The sequence below is a fragment of the Grampus griseus genome, assembly GCF_964374135.1.
Source record: "Grampus griseus genome assembly, chromosome: 3".
Classification (NCBI taxonomy): domain Eukaryota; kingdom Metazoa; phylum Chordata; class Mammalia; order Artiodactyla; family Delphinidae; genus Grampus; species Grampus griseus.
In genome coordinates, this window is record NC_139019.1 from 125,627,932 (window position 1) to 125,642,417 (window position 14,486).

General features: G+C 42.5%; 1 pseudogene across 1 annotated transcript; it reads right to left on the reverse strand.

Annotated features, from left to right (window-relative positions):
* Positions 1–6,152: 6,152 nt before the first annotated feature.
* Positions 6,153–13,247, reverse strand: LOC309819892 (large ribosomal subunit protein uL11-like; annotated as a pseudogene). Its single transcript has 2 exons — positions 13,239–13,247; positions 6,153–6,671 (listed from the first exon to the last, which is right to left on the reverse strand). The product of its transcript is annotated as a large ribosomal subunit protein uL11-like (transcript).
* Between the last annotated feature and the right edge of the window lie 1,239 nt (positions 13,248–14,486).

A 14,486-nucleotide genomic window follows, 5' to 3' on the forward strand; every position in this document is an offset into this window, starting at 1 on the left:
TCTCCACTGCACTGGCTGTCTGTCTTGTTTTCCTCTTCCTCCTTCTTCTTGGGCTGATCCCCCTTCTTCCCCTTTTAGCTAGGCAAGGCAACCACAGAGTTTGGAAATCTTTGTTTAAAAGAAAAAACTAAAAAACAGAGCCATGACTCCCAGGGGGAGAGGTTAGAGTCTGGGGCAGGACTGGCTAAGTTTGAGGCCCTTCTGAAGCCACCTCTGAGGGGCTCTGGGAGAAGAAACATGCCCAGTGTCAGACAGGCAGTCAACGGCACAAATGGGGGTCCCCAGAGTGACCAGGTGGCTCTTGCTCAGCTGAAAGAGAAGTTAGGTTGGTCTGGACAAGCCTGATAATAAACAGCATCAAGAAGCTTCCATTCACAGGATACTCACTAGCCAAGCCCTTTACGTTCCACTGTCTCCTTTGGTTCCCACAAAAATTTTATAGAGTAGGTACTGTTATCATTCCCATTTCACAGATGGGAAACTGAGGTTCATGGAGATCAAACACTGTAAACTTGCCCAAGGTCATATACCAAATGGTAGAGGTGGAATTTGAATCCAGGCAGCCTGGCTGAAGAACTTTCTTTTTGTGGATTAATTAAGTTTATTTTTTACAAAGAGCCTAATTGTGCTGCTGTATTTCTTTTCTTTTCTTTTCTTTTCTTTTTTTGTGGTACGCGGGCCTCTCACTGTTGTGGCCTCTCCCGTTGCGGAGCACAGGCTCCAGACGCGCAGGCTCAGCGGCCATGGCTCACGGGCCCAGCCGCTCCACAGCATGTGGGATCTTCCCGGACCGGGGCACGAACCCGCGTCCCCTGCATCGGCAGGCGGACTCTCAACCACTGCGCCACCAGGGAAGCCCTGTTTTTCTTAACAAGATTAGATTCTCTGCCCCCTCCTTTCCTGGAGGCAATTGTGTTTACCCCTTTTAGTTGATTCTCTTAGTATTTTCCTTCTTATTTCGATTCACATGGTTATAAAGTTACTTCTTGAAACTAAAAAACAAAAAAAAGAGAAAAAACCCATATAACACTGATCCAGGAAGATGATCATTCTTTCCATCTACTTAGATATATAAACATTGTAAATACATTTGTGTTTTAGCAAAGTGTTTTGAACCTTTAGTAATCATGAATACCAACCAAAACTGAGTCAGGATGAAATTGAAACTCTGACCAGACCTTTAACTTGCAAAGAGATGGAATCAATCATCAGAAACCTCCCAAGAAAGAAAAGCCCAGGACCAGATAGTTTCGCTGGTGAGTTGTACCAAACATTTAAGGAATTAACCCCAATCCTGCTCAAACTCATTCAGAAAAGAGAAGATGAGGGAACACCTCTCAATTCATTCTATGAGGCCAGCATTACCTTGATACCAACAACAGAAAAGGACATCACAAGAAAACTAGAGACCAGTATCCCTTAAGAACATAGATGCAAACGTACTCAGCAAAATACTAGCAAACCAAACCTTACAGCATATTAACATGATCATACACCATGACCAAGTGGTATTTATCCCAGAAATGCAAAGATGTTCAACACATGAAAATCAATCTAATACACCACATCAACAGAACAAGAATAGAATCTCACGTGATTAACTCAATTGATGCATAAAGTCTTTGACAAAATCTCACATGCTTTCATGATAAAACACCCAAAAGAGTAGGAATTAAAACAAACATCCTCAACATGATTAAGGGCATATATAAAAAATTCACAGCTAACTCAATGATAAAAGACTGAAAGCTCCCGGCCCACCCTGCCCCCCTCCCCAACTTTAGATCAGGAACAAGGCAAGGACAGCGGCTCTCACCACTTCTATTCAACATTGTACTGGAGGTTCTAGTCAGAGCAATCATGAAGAAAAAGAAATAAAAGGCAACCAAATTAAAAGCAAGAAGTAAAACTATCTCTATTCACAGATGACAGAATCCTATATTCAGAAAAATCCTAAAGAATCTACAAAACCCCTCAAAAATCTATTAGAGCTAAGAAATGTATTCAGCAAAGTTACGGGATACAAGATCAACACACAGAACTCACATGTATTTCTCTATGCCAGCAGTGAACAACCCAAAAAAGAAATTTAAAAACTGATTTTTTTTAAAATAAATAGCATCAAAATGAGTAAAATACTTGGGAACCAGTGTAACCAAAGAGATGCAAGACATAAATACTGAAAACCACAACACACTGCTGAAAGAAGACTAAATAAATGGAAAGACTTTTATTCATAGATTGGAAGATTTAATGTTGTTAAGATGACAATACTCCCCAAAATGATCAATAGATTCAATACTGTCCCTTTCAAAATCCCAATGGACTTAACTGCAGAAATGGAAAAGCTGATTCTCAAATTCACATGGAATTTCAAAAGATTCCAAATAGCCAAATCAATCTTGGAAAAAAACCAAGTTGGAGTCCCACTTCTGAATTTCACAACTTACTACAAGGCTAAAGAAATGAAAACAGTGTGTTATTGGACTAAGAACAGATACAGAGATTTATTCTTAGAATAAACTTGATAGTTCAGAAATAAACCTTCACATCAATGGTCAATTGATTTTCAACAAGGGTGCCAAGACCTTTCAACAGGAAGAAAACAGTCTTTTCAGCAAATGGTGTGAAGAGAACTGCATATCCACATACAAAAGAATGAAGTCGAACCCTTATTTCATACCATATACAAAAATTAACTCAAAATGGATCAAAGACCTAAATACAAAGACTAAAAGTATAAAACTCTTAGAAGAATGCATGGGGGTAGATATTCATGACCTGGACTTGAAAATGGTTTCATAGCTATGTCACCAAAAGCACAAACCACCAAAGAAAAAAATAAATTGTACTTCATCAAAATTAAACATTTTGGTGCAAAGAATACCAACAAGAGAATAAAAAGACAACATGGCAAAAAGTATTTGCAAACCATATAGACAAGTGTTAAGTATCTAGAATATACCCATATGTTCTAGAGTTATCTCCTATAATTCAACAAAGGCAACAATTCAATTTAAAAGTGAGCAAAAAAGTTGAATAGATATTTCTCTAAAGAAGATATACAAATGACCAACAAGAACATGAAAAGATGCTCAATATCATTAGTCATTAGGCAAATGCAAATCAAAACTACAGTGTGAACTACCTCACACCTACAAGGTTGGCCATAATTTTTTTTAAAAAGTCAGAAAATAACAAGCGTTGGAAAGGATGTGGAAAAACTGCAACCCTTGTACAACTCGTGAGAGTTTAAAGTGGAGCAGCTGCTGTGGTAATGAATTTGATAGTTCTTCAAAAAGTTACACAGAATTACCATGTGACCCAGCAATTCCACTCCTAGGTGTAACCGAGCAAAGGCTCAGTGCCAGACATGAATAGAAACCAATACTGTGGCACTGGCTTCTGAGAAACAAAGAGTTTTATTGCACAGTCAACTGGTAAGGAGACAGGAGGCAAGGCTCTCAAACCTCTCTCTCCTTTCCAGGATTGGGGAAAATTTAAGGGGTTGGGGAAATTTCAAGCTTGGAAGGTGATTGGCTAGTCTTGAATCAGTCCATAGAAGCTACATGTGCTGCTGGAAGCCAGATTTTCCGAAGGATTTAGCACTTTGTAAAGGACTCTGGTGGCAACCTTTCTATTCTTTGAGTTCCACAGACTAATTATTATTGGTTTCAGGGTTACCCTGTAGGCGTGTGTTCCCATCTCTGTCTGCAAAACAGCTCCTTAAATAGGTTTGATCAACAACCTATTTAAGGACACAAACCAGTTTAATTTGGTGCTGTTTCAATTCCCCCCTTTTTTCTGGTACATTCCTCAGCCTTGAGGGAAATAGGGGGAGGGCTGCTCTAGCTGTTTTCTGCTGATTAGGAGCGTGGATTTTTATAAGAGGAATGAAATTGAAAATATTTGCAAGTCCCACCTTGAACTCTTAAGTCTTGGGCAATCATCATGTGAGTGTGGGAGGCCTTTTTAAAAATACAAGATAAGAATGTGTAACCAGAAGAATGTTGCAGGCTCCATTGCACTTAGGTTGCAGTTGTCCTCAGGGTGTTGATTTTTCCAAGTCTTGAGGAGGACCCAATCCCCCAGCTTATGCAGAGCAGGGCAATATCTGTGGGAAACATTCATCACCTAGAAGTGTTTTATGTATAGCAGATACAGTAACACGTAGAAACTGTACACGTTTTATAGTATCTAATTATTTTACAATATGATCACTTTCAAGACTAATAACACTTAGTCTTAAGGAAGGGTCTCCCATATAACATTTCATAGCGCTCAGCTGGACCGGGCTTCTAGGGCTACTCTTAGCCTAAGCAGGGCAACTGGTGAGACCTTTTCCCAAGTTAAGTTGGTTTCTTGACATTTTGGCCATTGTCTTTTTGTAGGTACGATTCATCTTTTCAGTATTTCCCACAGACTGAGGTCTCCATGAAGCATGTAACTTCCATTGTGTTCTGAGGGGCCCAGACACTCTTGAGTTACCGTGGCTATGAAAGCTCCTCTGTTGTCACTTTGAATTGAAAGAGACAACCAAAATGAGGGAAAAATGCTTTTAGTAAGGCCACTGTTTTCTTGGAAGCCTTCTCTATCCAGCCTGGAAAAGCTGTGACCCATCCTGTGAAGGTGTCCACAAACACCAGCAAGTGTATATTATGTCCCATGGCTCTTGGCATAACAGTATTTACCAGTCATCTCCTGGTTTTGTCCCTTGGGTTTGCACCCCATTTACTGCTGGGTGTGGCCCAGCTTACGGATCGTTTCTGGCACAGATCAGGCAATTTTATATTACCTTTTAGATAGTCCTTTGCATTTGTGGATCAACAGGCTTTTGTAACCAGTGATACGCTGAGTCCCTCCCATAATGGTTTCCTTTCCATTAAATGCTCAGGTATAAGCACTAGTCTCTGTTCACTATCAATCCAGCCTTCTTTGGTTGTTTGGTACTGATCACCATCTAAGTCTCAAGGGTCGACATGAAATCCCCATTCGTCTGCACTCTCTAGATCCATTTCCAAATACCAAGGCTTAAAAGGGATAGGTCCACACTCAGAATGAGTGCTAGGGCCTTGGGATCTGGGCTTTTGGTTCGGGCCACCTGTTTTGTGGCCTGATCAGCCAAATTTTTTTTTTTAAATAAGTATTTATTTTTGGCTGCATTGGGTCTTCATTGGTGCGTGCGGGCTTTCTCTAGCTGCGGCGAGCAGGGGTTACTTTGTTGTGGTGCGCGGGCTTCTCATTGCAGTGGCTTCTCTTATTGCAGAGCATGGGCTCTAGGTGCCTGGGCTTCAGTAGTTGTGGCTGGCGGGCTCTAGAGTGCAGATACAAGCCCGTGGCGCATGGGCTTAGTTGCTGTGCGGCATGTGGGATCTTCCCAGACCAGGGCTCGAACCTGTGTCCCCTGCCTTAGCAGGCGGACTCTTAACCATTGTGCCACCAGGAAAGCCCCAAATTACTTTCTTTAGCTATGTAACTATGTCTTTCAGTGGCCTGGGCAATATACTTTGGCTACTTCTGGCATTATAACAGAATCTCATAAGGCCAGTACCTCCTCTGCATGTTTAATTTCTTTCCTTCCTGAAATAGTACACCTCTCTCTTTCCATATGGCCCCAAGTTCATGTATAACAGAGAAAGCATAGAACTGGTATAAATGGTTACCTTTTTCTTTGCTCCAAGGTGCAGGACTCTCGTGAGGGCTTTGAGCTCTGCCTTGTGGGCAGGCATTCCTGGAGGAGGGCTTCTGCTTCTAGGACTTCCTGATGAGTTACTATTAAATGCCCAGCCTTTCGGAGTCCCTGGTCCATGAAGCTGCTCCTGTCCATGAACATTTCCATATCCCGATTTTCTAAAGGCTGATCAGTCAAATCTGCTAGAATAGACTTTGTTGATTATTTGTATGGGATAGAACTCCATTTGGCATTCCACAGTCCAGCTTAATGGCTGTCATTTCCTTTGAGAACCTAACATAGGAATTGGCCATGAGATCAAAGTTAGGGATCCAAATAGGACAAAACCTAGCCATTCCTGAGAATCCTCGCCATTGCCTTCTGATGGTGGGTACAGTCACCCTAGCTAATGGTCCAGTAGTAAATTTTTTTTAAATGGTTATCAAATATCCCATTATTAAATTATTTCTCCTTGCAGTTCTTAACTAGCTGGGCATTCCACTACATCGCTGTTGATGTCATCTATGATGTCGTGAAGGTGGCAGCCATCATCATTGCAGCCCACAGACTGGGCAGTCCCCAGGATATCTTTAGTGGTTCCAGAGAGTTCTCTAGCTAAAGATTGATGATGCATCTATCAGGCAATGTTGACAATCAAAAGTGATGTTTCCACTGTGCTTAATGTTTTTCTGCTTTTTTCTATCTCTTGGTGGTTCCCTTAGGGCTTTGATGATCAGGGCAGAGGCAGAAGGTACCACATCCATCTGGGTCTGTTTGTTCTGAATGGTGTTTCACTGTACTCCTCAGACCCTTCCAATCACCAGTTGCCTTGGCGATGTCCTCACCAACCTTTTTTTTTCAGATAGACCCAGGGGCAGATCTTGGGGGCCAGGGCAGATGTGGCACAAACTTCCCCACTGACACACCTCGGGTATACAACTTTGGTATCGCTGGGGTCCAATTTAGGCGGCAGGGTGGAGGCAGCTGGGGTCAGATGAACCTGGATTCGGGAGGACTGAATAAGTTGCACTTTGGTCCCCTCCAAGCCGAAGGTCTCCGTCTTTCTGATAAATCAAATCCTAGGTATTTTACACTTGGTTGAGAGATTTGCAATTTTCCCTGGGAGGCTTTATATCCCCGGTCTGCCAGCAACTTTAAAGTGAGGATTGTATTTTGGTCTGAGGCTCCCTTATTTTTATTAGTAATTAGTATATCACAGTAAGACTCCCTCATTTAATGGGAGATCACTTAAGTCCTTGGATAAGACTTCCCTGAAGATGGTGGAGGCATTCTTAAATCCTGTGGGAGTACCATCCAACAATACAGTTGTTATATATTATCTCCGGATTGTCCCATTCAAAGGCAAACAGTTCCTGGGACTCAGGACTTAGGGATATGCAGTAAGAGGCAGCTTTTAAGTCCAGAACTGTAAACCAGCAAAAGTCTCCAAATAAAGTTGTACGCAAAGTGTAAGGATTTGGTACTACCAGATGTACATATCTACAACTTGGTGACTCGCAAATCCCGTACAAAACAATAATTCCCAGTACCAGTTTTTTTGTATCTGACAAGGTCAGTTTAATTGGCGCTTAAGAAAGGTGGTTGTCAGAGACTTTGTATCTTCCCTCACATGCCTCTTTAAAGGGTATTGCTTTACATTTGGAGCCTTGGCATCTAGACAGAATTTTACCACTACTGGGTCGGCCCTCTTAGCACTTCCTGCCTCCCATCAGCCCAAACATCCACTCTTAACCTTTTGCAGAATTTGTTCAGGACCTTCTGGTTGAGGCTTGTCTCCTGCACAGTTTGCAGGGCGTACGCTTGATCTGGGAGTTCTCTAAGGCCTACTTTTTCTGGTGAGAAAGTCATTTAATTCTGTTTGTAGATCTCCCAACAAGGGAACAGGGCATTCAGGAATATACAGAGAGTTGTGTTTTGTTTTTTAAATTTTATTTTTTATACAGCAGGTTCTTATTAGTTATCTATTTTACACATATTAGTGTATACATGTCAATCCCAATCTCCCAATTCATCCCCCCCACACACACTTTCACCCCTTGGTGTCCATACATTTGTTCTCCACATCTGTGTCTATTTCTGCCCTGCAAACCAGTTCATCTGTACCATTTTCATAGGTTCCACATGTATATGTTAATATGTGATATTTGTTTTTCTCTTTCTTACTTACTTCACTCTGTATGACAGTCTCTAGATCCATCCACGTCTCTGCAAATGACCCAATTTCGTTCCTTTTTGTGGCTGAGTAATATCCCATTGTATATATGTACCACATCTTCTTTATCCATTCGTCTGTTGATGGGCATTTAGGTTTCTTCCATGACCTGGCTATTGTAAATAGTGCTGCAATGAACATTGGAGTGCATGTCTTTTTTTTTTTTTTTTTTTTTTTTTGCGGTACACGGGCCTCTCACTGTTGTGGCCTCTCCTGTTGCGGAGCACAGGCTCCGGACGCACAGGCTCAGCGGCCATGGCTCACAGGCCTAGCCGCTCTGCGGCATGTGGGATCTTCCCGGACCGGGGCACGAACCCACGTCCCCTGCATCGGCAGGCGGACTCTCAACCACTGCGCCACCAGGGAAGCCCGTGCATGTCTTTTTGAATTATGGTTTTCTCTGGGTATATGCCCAGTAGTGGGATTGCTGGGTCATATGGTAATTCTATTTTTAGATTTTGGAGGAACCTCCATACTGTTCTCCATAATGGCTGTATCAAGTTACATTCCTACCAACAGTGCAGGAGGGTTCCCTTTTCTCCACACCCTCTCCAGCATTTGTTGTTTGTAGATTTTCTGATGATGCCCATTGTACCTGCTGTGCGGTGACACCTCATTATAGTTTTGATTTGCATTTCTCTAGTAATTAGTGATGTTGAACAGCTTTTCATGTGCTTCTTAGCCATCTGTATGTCTTCTTTGGAGAAATGTCTCTTTAGGTCTTCTGCCCATCTTTTGATTTTTTTTTTTTTTGGCAGTACACGGGCCTCTCACTGCTGTGGCCTCTCCCGTTGTGGAGCACAGGCTCCGGACGCGCAGGCTCAGCGGCCATGGTTCACGGGCGGGCCCAGCCGCTCCGCGGCATGTGGGATCTTCCCGGACCAGGGCACGATCCCGTGTCCCCTGCATCAACAGGCAGACTCTCAACCACTGTGCCACCAGGGAAGCCCGATCACATGGTTTTTATTCTTCAGTTTGTTAATATGGTGTATCACATTGATTGGTTTGCATATATTGAAGAATCCTTGCATCTCTGGGATAAACCCCATTTGATCATGGGTGTATGATCCTTTTAATGTGTTGTTGGATTCTGTTTGCTAGTATTTTGAGGATTTTTGCATCTATATTCATCAGTAATATTGGTCTGTAATTTTCTTTTTTTGTAGTATCTTTGTCTGGTTTTGATATCAGGGTGATGGTGGCCTCGTAGAATGAGTTTGGGAGTGTTCCTCCCTCTGCTACATTTTGGAAGAGTTTGAGAACGATGGGTGTTAGCTCTTCTCTAAATGTTTGATAGAATTCACCTGTGAAGCCATCTGGTCCTGGACTTTTGTTCCTTGGAAGAATTTTAATCAGTTTCAATTTCATTTCTTGTGATTGGTCTGTTCATATTTTCTGTTTCTTCCAGGTTCAGTCTTGGAAGTTTATACCTTTCTAAGAATTTGTCCATTTCTTCCAGGTTGACCATTTGATCGGCATAGGGTTGCTTGTAGTAGTCTCTTAGGATGGTTGGTATTTCTGCAATGTCCATTGTACCTTCTCCTTTTTCACTTCTGATTTTATTGATTTGAGTCCTCTCCCTGTTTTCCTTCATGAGTCTGGCTAAAGGTTTATCAATTTTGTTTATCTTCTCAAAGAACCAGCTTTTAGTTTTATTGATCTTTGTTATTCTTTTCTTTGTTTCTATTTCATTTATTTCTGCTCTGATCTTTATGATTTCTTTCCTTCTACTAACTTTGGGTTTTGTTTGTTCTTCTTTCTGTAGTTCCTTTAAGTGTAAGTTTAGATTGTTGATTTGAGATTTTTGTTTCTTGAGGTAGGATTGTATTGCTATAAACTTCCCTCTTAGAACAGCTTTTGATGCATCCCATAGGTTTTGACATGTTGATTTTTTTTTTAAGTAACCTGTGCCTTCCAAGTCTCAGCTAGAGACGTGTAACCACCTTGGGTGGTAAGGAGTAAAAGCACCCATAGCCCATACGGGGATCGAACCCATGACCTTGGCATTATTAGCACCATGCTCTAACCAACTGACCTAACCAGTCACAACTCCCATAGGTTTTGGATCATCGTGTTTTCATTGTAATTTGTCTCTAGCTATTTTTTGATTTCCTCTTTGATTTCTCCAGTGATCTCTTGGTTATTTAGTAACATATTGTTTAGCCTCCGTGTGTCTGTGTTTTTCGTTTTTTCCCCTGTAACTGATTTCTAATCTCATAGCATTGTGGTCAGAAAAGTTGCTTGATATGATTTCAATTTTCTTAAATTTACCGAGGCTTGATTTGTGACCCAAGATGCCATCTATCCTGGAGAATGTTCCACGTGCACTTGAGAAGAAAGTGTAATCTGCTGTTATTGGATGGAATGACCTATAAATATTAATTAAATCTATCTGGTCTATTGTGTCATTTAAAGCTTCTGTTTCCTTATTAATTTTCTATCTGGATGATCTGTCCATTGGTGTGAGGTATTAAAGTCCCCCACTATTATTGTGTTACTGTCGATTTCCTCTTTATTAGCAGCTATTAGCAGTTGCCTTATGTACTTAGGTGCCCCTATGTTGGGTGCATATATATCTATAATTGTTATATCTTCTTCTTGGATTGATCCCTTGATCATTATGTAGTGTCCTTCCTGTCTCTTGTAATATTCTTTATTTTAATATTCCTATTTTATCTGATATGAGTATTGCTACTCCAGTTTTTTTTTTTTTTTTTTGGTGGTACATGGGCCTCTCACTGCTGTAGCCTCTCCCACCGCAGAGCACAGGCTCCAGACACGCAGGCCCAGCAGCCATGGCTCACAGGCCCAGCCGCTCCATGGCATGCGGGATCCTCCTGAACCGGGGCACGAACCCACGTGCCCCTGCATCGGCAGGAGGGCTCCCAACCACTGTGCCACCAGGGAAGCCCTCCAGCTTTCTTTTGATTTCCCTTTGCATGGAATATTTTTTTCCATCCCCTCACTTTCAGTCTGAATATGTCCCTAGGTCTGAAGTGAGTCTCTTATAGACAGCATATATATTGGTCTTGTTTTGTATCCATTCAGTGAGCCTGTCTTTTGGTTGGAGCATTTAATCCATTCACATTTAAGGTAATTATTAACATGTATGTTCCTATTACCATTTTCTTAATTGTTATGGGTTTGTTTTTGTAGATCCTTTTCTTCTTGTGTTTCCCACTTAGAGAAGTTCCTTTAGCATTTGTTGTAGAGCTGGTTTGGTGGTGCTGAATTCTCTTAGCTTTTCCTTGTCTGTAAAGCTTTTGATTTCTCCATCAAATCTGAATGAGATCCTTACCCGGTAGAGCAATCTTGGTTGTAGAGCAATCTTGGTTGTAGGTTCTTCCCTTTCATCACTTGAAATATATCATGCCACTCCCTTCTGGCTTGTGGAGTTTCTGCAGAGAAATCAACTGTTAACCTTATGGGAGTTCCCTTGTATGTTGTCATTTTTCCCTTATTGCTTTCAATAATTTTTCTGTCTTTAATTTTTGTCACTGATTACTATGTGTCTCAGCATGTTTCTCCTTGGGTTTATTCTGCCTGGGACTCTCTGTGCTTCCTGGACTTGGGTGGCCATTTTCTTTCCCATGTTAGGGAAGTTTTGGACTATAATCTCTTCAAATATTTTCTCGGATCCTTTCGCTCTCTCTTCTCTATCTGGGACCCCTATAATGCGAATGTTGGTGCATTTAATGTTTTCCCAGAGGTCTCTCAGACTGTCTTCAATTCTTTTCTCTTTAATCTGTTCCATAGCTGTGAATTCCAGCATTCTGTCTTCCAGGTCACTTATCTGTTCTTCTGCCTCAGTTATTCTGCTATTGATTCCTTCCAGTGTACTTTTCATTTCAGTTATTGTATTGTTCATCTCTGTTTGTTCTTTAATTCTTCTAGGTGTCTGTTCGTTAATTCTTCTAGGTCTTTGTTAAACATTGCTTGCATCTTCCCTATCGCCTGCTGCTTCTGCCCAGCCTTTATGGTTGGGGCCTCACACCAATCAGCAGTCTTATCAGAGACTCGAGGTCTGTGAGATGCTGCAATGCTGGCTGCACCTGGAAAACCTGGGCTTTCACGGGAGATGAAGGAAAGCACCAGGACTTGCCAATCTGTGGCTACGAGCACACTCTGTTCCTTTGTAGGCAGCACCCGGTCACACGGGCCGCTTGCCCTGCCAACCACGCCCCACATAGTGCCTCTTCTGAGGGGTTAGCTGCCCCCACCCGAGAATGGATGTTTGGGGAGAGAGAGGACGAAAACAAGGAACCCCTAAGTCAAAGTCTTAGTCAATATTCCAAGTTTCAAACCCAAGAGCTGAGAACAGTCTATGGACTGCAAATCTCTAGAAAATGGCCTTCCTTCAGGCACTCATAAAAGCCCACACACCACAAGGAAGAGTAGCCCCACTCGCCACAACTAGAGAAAAGCCCACGCGCAGCAACCAACACCCAATGTAGCCAAAAATACATATATATATATATACACCATTCACTTAAAAATCAAAAAAAAAAGAATTCCCTGGAGAATAAACAAAGGAGAATGGAGAGTATCAAAGATGACCAGCTTGGACGTGAAGTTTCCCTTAGGGAACACTGAAAAGGTTTCCATTAAAGGTGGTTGCCAAGCACTGTAGCCTAAACGTCACACGTGCTGCCTGTCTGCCAAGAAATCTGTCCTGGCAGTTCCGAGACTGCAGCCACGGTGGTCAGAGGCTCCTAAGAGTTTGCCCCCGAGTGCTGAGGACAGGCGTGCCTATTGCAGAGGGGCCTGGGAGAGCCCAGGCTCTGTCTCACGCACCACCTGGATAAACTTACCTTATGGGGAGGCAGGTGGAGGAAATGACAGGATCACCTTGAAGAAACCAAAGTGAGGAGGCTGTCTGAGACTCAGAGCTGAATTTGAGAGATGAATTCAGGAGTATACAGGTTGAAATACCCAAGCCCTGACTTCCTTTGTGGGCATGTTGGGGTTTAGATGATGATCGAAACATTTTACCTCCACGTAGATGATCGAAACATTTTACCTCCCCAGCAGAAATCAAAGAGAAGCTCAGCTCAGCTACTGGGAAATTTCCAGGTAAAATACTTTCTGCCCAAGACCTCCATATAGCATGTGGCCTTTAGCATCACCACCAATGATTGTTCCTCCAGCAAACTTTCATACACACACACACACACACACACACACACACACTGAAAAGTATTTCAATGTTAACTCCCTGCTAGTTTGGCTCATGCAAAAGAGGGTTAAAACTCTCAGTGAGGAAAACCCAAAATGTCCAATTGTATGAAATTCCTTTAACCCAGACACGGGCTACGTTCTGGGGTGGAAACTTACCTGCTTCATGCTCCCTCATTTCCCCTTTACCTTCTCACCCCAACAAGGTAATCTGGGCTGGTTTCATTAAGAATACCCACCTTTATCAATACCACCAGGTAATTATATTAGGCACAGGTGAAAGCTCCCGACAGCTCTGTAAGGCAAGCTCTCTAGTCAGGGAGTGATGGCTTTTACCTCCTGGGTCAGAGGACCGCACACTCCCCCATTAATCCTGGTTCCAGAAAGTTTTCCTATACTCATCCAAGGACCAACTCCTATCAGCCAATCCTAACAAAGGAAACAGTCAGACATAGGCAAACAAAAAGGCATGGGGCTCTAACACAGGGTTGGGATTCTAGCCTGATTGATCCTTTGGTACCTCAGTGGCTGCAACCTTTTAGAGTGTCTCTCTTAAGGTGGGACTCTAACCCACAATCCTGATGAGTTTATTCAACAATATAGGCACTGGTGCATTTTAACAAGGTTCCTCACCCCCAAAGACATCTGATTTAGGAGCTGTTTCTTCTCTCAAGAGTGAAAGGAGCACTGAGGGGCCTGGTGGGCCACAGCAGAGAAGCAGAAACTCAAGAGCTGACCCTCTAGATGAATTTGGTCTGGGTGGCCACTCAGGGTCTGTGGTGAGGGCCACACTCCGCCAGGGGCTACAGTGCCTCGGGCAGGCTGTCACAAGACTGAGTCCCCTCATGAGTCCAAAATTGTTACTGAGCAAGGGCTCGCTACCCAACGTGCATAAGAGCCAACACTATGGGACTGGCTTTTGAGAAAGGAAGAACTTTATTATGAGGTTGGCTGCCAAGGAGACAGATTTGAGGGCCTTGCCTTGGTTGACCCCCGGATGAGGAGGAACCTTGGATAGAGAGGGATGACGATAAGCAGCGGGTGGATGAACACCCACAGTGTTCAAGGGTCAGCTCTACACCAGTTAAAGGACATTGTCATACTGGATAAAAAAACAAAACCCAATATTTTCTTTCTATAAGAAACTCACTTTAGAGTGTAATTTGGGGCAGCCAGTATGGAGAACAGTATGGAGGTTCCCTAAAAAACTAAAAATAGAGCTACCATATGATCCAGCAATCTCACTCCAGGGCATATAACTGGAAAAGACGAAAACTCTAATTTCATCTTTCTTTCTAATAATCAAAAAGATACATGTGCCCCAATGTTCATAGCAGCACTATTCACAACAAGCAAGTCATGGAAGCTATCTACGTGTCCATCGACAGAGGAATGGATAAAGAAGAT